Source organism: Mastomys coucha, unplaced genomic scaffold, assembly GCF_008632895.1.
Source record: "Mastomys coucha isolate ucsf_1 unplaced genomic scaffold, UCSF_Mcou_1 pScaffold4, whole genome shotgun sequence".
Taxonomy (NCBI): Eukaryota; Metazoa; Chordata; class Mammalia; order Rodentia; family Muridae; genus Mastomys; species Mastomys coucha.
In genome coordinates this window covers 26362176-26371724 of record NW_022196910.1, presented here as the reverse complement: position 1 = coordinate 26371724, position 9549 = coordinate 26362176, and the positions used below count along the sequence as shown (strand labels likewise).

The 9549-nt window shown below is 39.3% G+C and overlaps 1 long non-coding RNA gene across 2 annotated transcripts in view; it reads right to left on the bottom strand.

Annotated features, from left to right (window-relative positions):
- Positions 1-5395: 5395 nt before the first annotated feature.
- LOC116076242 overlaps positions 5396-9549 on the bottom strand; it is a 4885-nt gene continuing 731 nt past the window's right edge. The window contains exons 2-4 of one of the 2 annotated variants that reach the window (XR_004112871.1): positions 9066-9171; positions 6720-6866; positions 5396-5466 (exon numbers count right to left, since the gene is read on the bottom strand). This is a non-coding gene — a long non-coding RNA (uncharacterized LOC116076242). The remainder of the gene's footprint in view (positions 5467-6719; positions 6867-9065; positions 9172-9549) is intronic. The other variant, XR_004112872.1, reaches the window with a different exon arrangement.

Below are 9549 nucleotides of genomic sequence, written 5' to 3'. Positions count from 1 at the left end.
TTTTTTCTGGTATAGTACTTGGTATTCATCAACAATATCTTGAGAAATTTCATGAGATTTTAACACAGCAGTTCTTAACTTGTGGGTTGCCACCCCTTTGGCAAACCTCTGTTTCCCAAAATATTCATTCGGATTCATACCAGTAGCAAAATTACAGTTATGAAGTGGCAATGAAAATGATTTTATGGACAGGAGTCACCACATGAGGAACTGTAGTAAAGGGAACTGTAGTAAACTGCTTTAACATTTTCTGAATCATTAAAGGGAGATCATAAGATGTGGAACTGAGTACTATTGCCTTCATTGCTTGAAACTACTTATGCACATGGAATGCATAAGTGTACATTCTTTGAATTCTTTGATCAAACAGAATACTCTGCAAGGTGATGGTCTTTGTAAAAGTGATTTCTTTGACGCAAACCTTTCTGAATCAAAAACACTTAAGCATTCGTTCCCGTTATAAGACCCTTCTGTGCAGAAGCTAACATTAATTGCCATCAGCTCTGTTCAGGTGAGGCAGTTCAGTCTTCGTGATAGTAATGTGAAAGAAGTAGGAATGTTTTTTATAGTCACTGTTATAGAGAGAGAAATTGAGACCCAAGGAGGTCAACTGATTAATGCTTTCGAGCTCATAAATGGCAGGACTGCCTAGACAATCCATTACAGAGCAGAGCAAATGATAGTAGACACTATGTGTCCTTCACTATCGACTACATCAATTGGCAGTACTGCTTGAAACATAACAATCAATGGAACTTTCAAATTTGCCTCCAGTGTGCAAGAGCCTACAAGGGCATGTACATGCATGCTAGATCACAACTGTATGATGGTTCAGTACGTTTTAGCTATTGCATGGCTGTTGTTCTTCTGACTTGGGTTACAAAGACTTTTAACAAAGCTCCCATAAATAAGAGACCAAGTAAATAAAAATCTCATATTTGTACTGTTACACTAATAAGCTTAATAACAATAATCCAAAAAACATCTGCAATCATAAAATAAAAACTTCATTACCATTTCAATGCAGTTACTGCAAATCCTCAGGTTAGCCAGTACACCAGCTGTGTCTTGGTGCTTCACAGCACAAAACAGCAATTCATTCCAAATTACCACTCTCTGTTAGTGACTCTTGCTCCTTGGCTTCTTTCCCATATGCTCCTGCTGTTCGGGTCTATTGTTTCTCCTCAATAGGAGCTTTTTGTTTCTTGGGAAAGCTAGAAGGATTGTCTTGTGAAAAACTAGGCTAATCTAGCTTTGGTATCCCTACATCCTCTAGCAATTGGACACTCTCAACTTTCCCTTTACCCATTGGCATTTCACAAACAATTAAGCAAGGTGTTTAGAAGACCTCAGCCAAACAGTGCAATTGGAATTCGCAAAACTTTCGCTGTTTCCTGGCTGTGTGAAGTGAACTTGTCCAACATACAGATAATGAACTTCCTTCTCTCTGTAGGGGCTGTGGATTTGAGAAAACCCCCTCTCCATCCTTCCTACCATGGGCCTCTAGATCATCAAATTCCATATCAAATTACACAGAGCTTCCCTCTGAGAGTTTATGGTCTTGGAACAGCAGGTTGAAAACCAGACTGGGGGAAAATGAAGGTTGTTCTTTGAGTCAGATGTAACACATATACTGGCTCATAGAAACTTTATACCACTTAAGAGTTCTGCTTAATAGGCAGTTTATTTTTATGCTGCAAAATACTTATCTATTCTCTTTCATCTGGAGCTTAAACTTTTGCAACCCTTGAGTACAAACGAAGGGTAGAAATGAGAGTATATTTGATCTTAGTTTTACTGACATGTAAGATTTTAGGCAAACATTGTCCTTTGAATTAACTCTTTCAGTACGGCACATAAGCAAGAAACGTAGTTTTTCTGAGAATATGGAGCCCCCAAATTAAATTTATGTGTGTGTTAACAGTTGTAAAAGTATACTGTCGCTGTCTTCAGACACACCAGAACAGGGCATCAGATTCCAGCACAGATGGTTGTGAGCCACCATGTGATTGCTGGGAATTGAACTCAGGACCTCTGGAAGAGCTGTCAGTGCTCTTTCCTGCTGAGCCATTTCTCTAGCCCCAACTCTTTCTATTATGCTGTCATTGTGTATGTTATTGTGGACAGATGACCACACACTCTTTTTCACGTATCCTGGGCATTTCTTTGTGAAACACCTTGTTAGATCACTATCTGGGAGACTTTATAGAGCAGGGAGGCATCCTCTGGGAGCTGGGGACTTACTTTGATGAAGAGCATCCCTTTGAAATCCAGACTAGACCAGAGGCTGACCCTAACAGCAAATGCTGCAGCAACCGTAACGCTTTGAGGATGCATCTCATTGACATACCGAGCATCTTCTCTAAGCAGTCTGTTACACAGATAGAGTAATTACATCAAAAATAAGCTGTAAGAAGGTAGAAGACTCTGTTAGGTCCTGTTTTATGTATAGAGATAGCCATTGTAGAAAAGTGGTAATAAACATAACAGTTGACTAATTTTTATAGGTTGAGCTTATTAATCTTAATATCAAGGGCTAATTGAAATACTTGACAATTTTTTTCATTAAGAAGTATAGGCAAGTTGACTGATTATAAAAGTTAAAAGGCAAGGATGGAATATTGTTTTGTGGAGCTTCTTTCTTCATCAATCACTCTACACAATCCTCTCTTTTTCAGATGGTAAATGATGTGACATGGGTTCAAGTTAGGAAGATACAATGACACCTATTTACATGGTTTATCTACAGATCTACATGTCGTCGGTTATAGAAATCTAATCTCTAGAAATAGACTGTGGATGAATGCAGGTATTAGCAACAGAGTCAGCTCAATGTGCTTGGTTGTCCAACTTGTAGCACCTGAAATGATGATTTTTATGAGGTCCCTCTGAGAAAGTCGTGGTCATTCTGGAGACATCTTTAAAAATCCTATTAGCTATTAGATGATATTTTCATGATGTGTGTGAACTCCAAGAAATAAGGTTCAAGCTAAAGGGCTGGAAGGATTTATTTTGAACTTACTATATGAAATCTTACATTGTTATCTGCAACTATCACCTTTACTATATCACTGTAAATCTGCCATTTTCCCATGGATTTTTGGTAACTGACTAGATTCAAAATATGCCACTCATAAAATGGAATAGTATATCCTTATGATTCTTAACACCAGCTGTTCATTCTTGCACCAGAGTCAGTATCATATGAGACATGGATTCTAGGAGAAAGGAATATTTGAAGAGGATGAACCACAGATTTAATGGCTCTGTCATTTAATAGGGTCTGACATTCACTGTTTGTAAATATAAGATAGAAATTATAAATTAGTTACAGTACTGGTTGCTGTCCTATGAATGTCTGTTCTTTGCTAATGAGAGGCAGAAAAGAAGTAGATATAAAGAGGAGGGATGGTAGGGAGGATCTGGAGGGATGGAGGAGAGGAAACTCTAATCAGGATATGTAGTATGAGAAAAGAATGTATTTTCAATGAAAGGGAAAAATAGTAACAAAAATATTTTATTATGACAATAATATAAATGTACATAATATAATTCATTATATTAATAAAATAAATACAAAGGTAATAATACAAAATTTTAAATTACTTTTTACTAATATTATTAGAAGAGTAATAATTCAAGTAATTGCCTCTTATTTGAAATAAGCCTTCTATGAAAAGCCTTCACAGCATATGTACAAACATACACAAAGGCTCATTTTTGTTTAGAAAATATTTGTATACCAGATATACATTAAACCCCTGTAGAGACCTGGCTTTATTTTATACAATGTAATATGAATTGACCAAATAGAATCTATATTACGTAGGAATACACAAGTTAATTTGAAGGGCTGGATACTGTTAGGCATAAAAGTAAAGGAAGATGACTGATTCATTTTCAAGAAAGCCTTGATTAAAGAAGTAAATAATGTTATGCCTTATAAAAGAGAAGATCAGATTTAAACTTCTTATTTTTCAGGATTACATCTGACAGGCCTTGTGGGGAGCCGCAGCTGCCACCCTATATATATATTGAATACCTGGTCTCTGGCCAGAGCAGAGAGCATTGATAAACAAGCCCTTAGTTGGAAAAGCTGAGTGCCTCCAGTTTGTGATGCAAGCTGGCATGATTTTCCCGCAGCCTATTTTGCTTTGCCATGTAGCTGATGCTGATTGGGACCAGGGAAAGTATTTAACCTGCGAGGGCTGGGGGCTAAAGAGATTATTAGGATTAGTAGAATAAAGAGTAAGAAGCTAGCTAGAGAAGAAGTAAAAATGAAGGTTCCTGAATAAACTGCTTGGAGAAGAGCTCGTTGTTGCCTCCTTATTTCCGCTGGATGGAGGGGCGGTGACAAGGCCTTTCTATAGTTTGATATCTATTCCTTTCTTGACTTTTCTCTCTTCATATACTTGTGTTCTTATAATTGAATCCAACCCTTTGCACACGTCAGGCAAGCATTCTATCACAGAGCAATAGTATATACTTCTCCCATAGCCTTTTAACAAATAGATTATAATTTAAATACAATATTTCTCTCTTCCCTAAAACATTTATACTCTGAAATAGGAATGGGTCAGTCTGTGTAATGCCATCTCTATGTATATGTTTAGGGTTGACCAGTTGGCCTGAGACAACCAGTTGGTGTGTTCTTCCCTAGGGAAACCCAGTTTACCCAGTCTCATTTTCCCTCAGTTGCCTATTGTTGTTCAGAAAGGATTGAGTCTGTGTGGACTTTTCACCATCCAGCTCGACATGTTCATTGGTGTCCTCCTGTTGAGTTCACAACTGGGTAGTTGAGTTGGTGAGAATTTATGGGAGTAGCTTCTGATATTACTAGGAGACAGTCTCACAGAAAACTCCCTGATCTGATACTGATACTTAAAATCTTCCTGCCTGCTCTTCTGAAAAATGTTCCCTGTCCCTTAGGAATGGGGGTGTTTTGTGATTATGTCCACTGGGACTGGGCACCACAACTCTGCATTTTGATTGATTGTGGTTTTCTGTACTGGTCTCTGTTGCAAAGAAAATGTTCCTTGAAGAGGGGTGAATACTACACTTATCTGTGGTATGAGGACAATTATTTATAGATTATTATTAAGAATTGTACTTGTTTAGCAAATTAGTGGTTGTAGTGGTTGTAGATTTTCCAATAACCATAATTTCTAAGTTTTTTTTTTTTTTTTTTTTAGATAAAGTTCCAGACTGGCCTCCGAATTAAAAATCCTCCTTTCTTCAGTTCTGGAATAGGCATATGCCATCGTGCTTGGTGCTTCATGTGCAATCTTGATTTATATCCTTAAAATAAGTAATGGATTTTTTTTTCTGAACACTTTTCACCATGACTTTTGGATGAGCAGATCCCTTTAGAGTGATCTCATTGTCCAGACATGTCCCAGCACTATCAAAATGCCTTTTGGTGGCTTCTGATGATTTATTCTAATCCAAAAGTCTTTCTCAACTCTCCTGCAATAGAGAGAAAGACTAAATTAACAATCATGATGAAAAAAAGGGAACATGTCAAAATGCTAAAAACAATTTGGAAATTGGGGGTGAGGGCAGCAATGGAAATAGGGGCCATAAGAAGGGGAAAGCAGAATGAACAGCAGTATGATTAAATGCAGTTTATTGAAATATTTCAACAAAATGAGTCTCATTGTTCGTGTCATTGGGGGAAATTGCCATTTTGTTCTGGATAGAATTCCTATTTTTGGAAACTGAAAATTTGCTAAAATAGTACATTCATCCAAAATTAGCTTGTAAAATGCTTGCAATAAGCAGCATCCCCAGATCATGTTCAAACAGCATTTTGTGTGGATATTCGGTGACAAGATGTCTAACAGAGGTTCAAGTACAATTAGGAAAAGGTCTTCCATTTACTCAGCATTTCATTACCATCTTTTGCAAATTTAATATCATACTGAGCTGTTATGAGCCAAAATATAATATGTGTTTTGTGTCTGGCAAGGACACCTAGCTTCTGTACTTGAGAACCAAGGACGGCAGCCCTGAACATAATATGTGAGATTCTTTTCCGGAGCAAAACATTGGTGACGCTATGACTGATCACTAGCCTAGAGCCTCACAACTTATCTCATGAGAGGAAACAAGAGCTTAAAGACATGACTGTGGCATTTAAACTGTGTCTAGTAATGACTAACTGAAGCAGTATGAGTTTAAGAGGGAAAAAAGCAGAACAGAAATGTCAGAAAAGAATGTAGAAACAAGAACAACAGTAACAAAACCCAGCAAGCAAAGCCTTCTAGTAGTACAGTGTGTGACGCGTAGTTTTTGTTTCCTGAAAATTTCCCGCCCCCCCCCCCTTCCCCTGGGCTGGAATATAGGACATTCCCTTTCCTCTGTGGAGATTGTAGTGTGTGCTTCCACATCTGCATGTTTCTAGACATTAATAAAAAAAGTCTAGACATTTTCTAGACATTAATCAAAAGGTCAAATTGATGTTGATTGACTGATTGGTTGATGTGTGTGTGTGTGTGTCTAAGGACTTACTTCTTAGAACTTGGGTTGTCAGAATTGACAGGAAGTATCACTGAATCATCTCATGTCCTGACTTGACTGGGGAGAGAAGAGTGAGATCAAGAGAAGGCATCTGAGAGAAGACATGGGTTTTTGTTTATTTGTGTGTGTGTGTGTGTGTGTGTGTGTGTGTGTGTGTGTGTGTGTGATTTTTGTATCAAGAAGGGAACCTTCTTGTTTACCTGTCTGCATTCTTACAGAGCCCTGCATTCTGTTCAGGGCAGGCTTGCAATAGTCCATGTGCAGGTTTCTGCTTCCTCCAGCCCAATTTAGTGTGTGGAGAAAGCAAAGCCTAACTTCTCCTCCAATGGAAATGGAAGCTTTCATTCCTTTAAAAAAAAAATCATTGTGTTTATTTATTAGTTTTGCAGTGCTAGGAACCCAATAAAGGCCCTCATACACGCTAAGCAAGTGTCCCGTTACTGACTTTCACCCCAAACCTTGTTCTGTTAAACTACAGCTTACAAGGTTAGGAGTTTGCAGCTTTATTCAGCACTAGGTGCATGTGGGGAATAAAAGGGAAAGACATGATGGCTCCTAGGTATGGTAGAGGAGAAAGTTTACTGTAGATAAAAGGGAGACACAGCCAGAGGCAGGGACAAACCAGGAGAGTCCAGAGTAATCACCATCCTGAACATTGTGGGGAGAGGGAGAGGGGGAGAGAGAGAGGGAACAACCAGGTGTTCCAACCCAGAGGCCAAAGGTACAAAAAGGGTCAAGTAACTAAAATGTCTGGATAATATAGGGAAGAGCCTCTGGGGGAAGGGCAGCCTAGGCCAGGGTAGCTGCCGGGGTATACCAGTCATACCCTGCAACGGGTAGGGACTGAGGGATGCTGGGAGAACCTTGCCAGATTCTCTTTGATAGGCACCTGAACCTCTTGTCCTGGGTTTGAAAGTTAAAACAGCTGAAGTGTGAAAGAATGAATGGTGATTCTTTTTTTTTTTTTTTTTTTTTTTTTTGGAGATCATCTTTAAATTGAGTATTTACTAGACAGAATTAGTGAGTAGAGTTCCCACGTACCTAACAATTATTCCTAAGTGGTCTGCTGTGACAGAATCTGTTGGAAAATTATTTGGGCTATTTTTAACATTTATAGAGTTCAAGGTAAATCCCAAGCAGGGTTGTAAACCACAGGAATTTTCAAGCCTATATGGCCCTCATCTTTTAAACGACTCCAAGGAGTTACAGGCCTCCTTGAAATCAGATCTGACTTGAGTAATTTGAAAACTTCTCACTCAGTTCCTGCCTTGAAGGGAAGCCGGAAGCCATGAGTCAGTTTCTCTGGTTACCATTGAGACCGACGTCAACGGAGAGAAGGCACTTTATAAACAGCAATGAGATGACTTCCCTAATAATAAAACCTTCAGTTGTGCTTCCTCTATTGATATGGTAGTGTGAAGGCTTACAGAGAGGCAACCTTCCTGTTCTGTGTGACCAGAGTTTGTAAAATGTTCACTCGAGAGAAGTAATACTGTGTCATGACACCTGCAAATTTAATATCACAACAAGCTGCTATAATAGGCCACAGAATAATAAATCCTGGGAGAAGACTGAATGATATGGAACGATCAAGGATGACTTGGTGCTTCAGTCAGCAAGCCCTGGGTAAGCCCCTGCAAGTGAGTATGCACCATTTTAGATTTTAGTTCCTGCCTGGCCACTGGGAGAATACAGATTCAAATCAGGGACATGGAGCTAAGTACTGCTTAGCTGAAGCCAATCAGTATCTGGTATCATTAGCAACGAGGGAATAATTGTGGCTATTATAAGCTACTAAATTTGGGGTAGAAGGTCACATGTCAAAATTCAGAAACGTTAAGCCTGATGACATGAATTTGTGAGATGTCTGGCTAAGGGTTACCTGTGCTTCTGAAATACGAATCCATACACTCACATACCCACATGTGTGGTTTCTTGTTTGTTTGTTTGTTTTTCCGTTTCCTTAATTTTTGGAATGAATAAAAGAGCAGAAGGTACCCAAATACTCAGATAACTTGAAAAATATTATATTAAAAAGTTGTGAAGGCAATGATGTGTCAGGAAGAACTGAGAGAGAGAGAGAGAGAGAGAGAGAGAGAGAGAGAGAGAGAGAGAGAGAGAGAGAGAGAGAGCTAGCTCACACTTGGGGGGGCAGGGTTGTATTGGTTTCATCTGGTCATTGTACAATGCCAGGACACCCTAGGGGAAGCTCTTGGACTTCAAAATTCTGCCCAGATTCTTTTTGAGTTGCACGAGAAAGCTTCATTCTTTTATTATTTTCATATTGAATTAGAAGCTCTTTTACATAAATATAATTTTCTTCAGCATCTGTTGATTTTTTTGGACCATGAAATTTAGCAGGAAATTAAAAGCATGAAGATTTGCATAGCATAATGCTGAGTTATGCAAGTTTGAAATAGGTCTTTATCTAATTCTGTCACAGAAATCTGTTTTTTAGAAGCAGAAGGCTCGACGAGCTCACATTACTCATGTTCGCGTTTGCGAATGCCACCTCACTCTCCTCCCAAGATGACTCTATGGCTCACCAGTTTGAACAGCCAGTAGAAAATGCATTTGCCAACAGCCTCGGTCGCACGCCAGCTGGCGGGGGGCTGCTTTGACTGCCGCAGACAGCTTGACTGCAGAGGACAGCTTGACAAAGAAGTAGCCAGAGTCAGGACAGAGTCAAGGTCAGGAGATAAAAGACGTGGCTTTAATTCTGGTGGGAGTCAGCATAGTCTATCTTGGCATACAGAACAGGGTACAAGGCCAAGCACTTAACCAGAATCGTTCGGAAACGTTGAATTGTATCGGTCTAAGATGGAGATCTTCTGTCCATCTTAGGAAGCAACACACAGCCTCACGAAATGCTTTCAAGAACTCTAGGAGCTGTATACTATGCTCACAGCCCCTCACAGGCCAGTGATCAAATATCAGTGGCTCAATTTCCCTGCCTCCCCAACCTTGAACTTTCCATCCTTGGGGCTGGGCTGCCCTTCTTCGAGAGGTCTCTCTCTCTCTCTCTCTCTC